This window comes from Manis javanica, chromosome 5, assembly GCF_040802235.1.
Source record: "Manis javanica isolate MJ-LG chromosome 5, MJ_LKY, whole genome shotgun sequence".
NCBI lineage: Eukaryota > Metazoa > Chordata > Mammalia > Pholidota > Manidae > Manis > Manis javanica.
In genome coordinates this window covers 42,766,786-42,768,873 of record NC_133160.1, presented here as the reverse complement: position 1 = coordinate 42,768,873, position 2,088 = coordinate 42,766,786, and the positions used below count along the sequence as shown (strand labels likewise).

Genomic DNA, 2,088 nt, shown 5'->3' with positions numbered 1-2,088 from the left:
AGAGTCTCAGATGTGTTCTCTGCCCGTCTCTTCTTTCCTCAGCTGCTCTGGGCCTGCCCTTGTCCCACAGATTGGGAAGGAATCTTCAGGGTGAGTTTACTAAGCCTGCACTTTGTCCACCACAGATTCTCTTCTGCCCACATTTTTTTTCATATCCCTTTTTTCCCTCCTCCCTTCCTCACCATCAAATCTGTTCTCAGAATTACCCCAGGTTCCTTCTTGGAGGAGCCTCCACTCCTCTGAGATTGCTCTCAGGTGGTGCCCCCTAACCCTCTGATCACTGAATCCCTTCCGTTTCCACCTGTTTGTTTGGACTCTCTGCAGCACTGAACATGACCTGCCTTCCTCCTAGGAACTCCTTTTGTGCCCTGCGCCCCCGACATCTTCTCTACCCTTCACACTGGCTGCTTCTGCTCAGGGTGTATCCTCGGTTCTCTTCTTTCACATGACCCCTTGACTTCATCTATTCCCTAGTAGCATTGGCTACAAAATCTATTCCCTTGTTTCTTACTTACCTCTAAAGGTCTGAATCTCACATTTCCAGTTTCCCACCAGATGTTCTGCCCTGGCTGATCCACAACCATCTGGGACCCCATAGACCAAAGTTAAACCTGCGCCCACTTCCTATTTTATCAATTCCTTCCCGTGTTAGTGAGTGTCACCACCCATGCTATCAAGGTTAGAAACCTGAGTATCACAAAGGCATCCTTCTTCCACTGCCACATTTTAGTTGGGTGGAGATTAGCAAGTCTGTACAAGTGTATCTCTTGAACCCATTCATTCATTCTTTGAGTTAGCAAATACTTACTGACCATATACTATAGCCAGGCACTGTTCTAGTGGCTGGAGACATAGCAGTAAGCCAAAGAAAGTTCTCACATTCTGCAAGGGAGAGAAAAACAATAAGCAGATAAATAGGCAAACGCAAGTGGTGCTAAGACCTGTAATACAAGGAGGCCAGGTGAGGGGTTGGGAGAGGAGGCAAGGTGGTGATTTTATGTTGGCAGACAGGGAGAGCCTTACCTATCTGGGGATATTGGAATAGAAACCAAAAGGAAATGTGGGTCAGCCATTTGGGGTCGTTATTTTCCATCCCCATGGCTACTGACCCTCATCTGTTCCACCACAAACCATGGCAATCACCTTTCAAGAGGGCAATGAATTCTGCCTCCATTCTTATCCTTCCATCTTCACCCCTTTCAGAGCCTTCCTGTCTCACACAAAATAAAGTTCTTACTCCGAACTATGGTCTACAAAGGCCTTCACACCTGGGCTCTAACCCTCTTTCCAGGAATGCTCTACTGTGGCAGAATTCCAAGAAGCCCCACATTCTCTGCTTTGTTGCATGCTGCAGGATTCTACCCCTTCAGTGTGGGGTGCCACTCCCCTATGTGCTCATTTATGTAAGGTTCTCTCAGCTCACTTTTTTGAGATTCTCCTGCTGGCCTTGAAAAAGCCAGCAACTATGCTGGGAATGGCCCGTGGAGGGGGCAGCCAGGAACGGCACTGGGCCCCAAGGAGCTGACGGAGGCAGGAGGAGGCTAGGGTTCTCCGCCTGGGAGTTGCAAGGAAATGAATTCTGCCAACTACCTGAATGCACCAGGAAGCAGATTTCCCCTCATCAACCTCCAACGGGGTCACAGCCTGACACCTTTTGCCTCTAGTGAGCTGAGAACTCAGCAGATCTGCACTTGCTCCCAACCCATGGAAACTGTGAGATAATTAGAGTGTGTTGTGTTAAGCCTCCACATGTGTGGCAGTTTGTTACTCAGCAGCAGAAAACCAATACACTCGCCCTTCATTTCCTTTACATGCCCTTAGGTTGTCCCTGTGTCCAAACAGTTTCCCTTTTTCTGCCCTGCGAAGAACACAAAGTCTCTAACCTTGTATTTTCTCTCTGGAAAATCATGTTTGTCAAAATCCTTCAAAACTCCATTCAAATGTACTCTCCCTTCTTCCACACCCTAGTTAAACCCTGGCCCTCCTCCCCACACCTGATCCCACCACACAGGGTTCCCGCCTCTCCCCACACTCATGGTGTTGGCTGATATCTGTCTGCAAGTCAGTCCTCTCGTTTATCTTTCCATC

General features: G+C 48.4%; 1 long non-coding RNA gene across 1 annotated transcript; it reads right to left on the bottom strand.

Moving 5' to 3' along the window:
• Window positions 1–708: 708 nt before the first annotated feature.
• LOC140849767 (uncharacterized) lies at window positions 709–1,358 on the bottom strand. The gene is made up of 2 exons (XR_012131954.1): window positions 1,144–1,358; window positions 709–882 (listed from the first exon to the last, which is right to left on the bottom strand). It is a non-coding gene; the product is annotated as an uncharacterized lncRNA (long non-coding RNA).
• Between the last annotated feature and the right edge of the window lie 730 nt (window positions 1,359–2,088).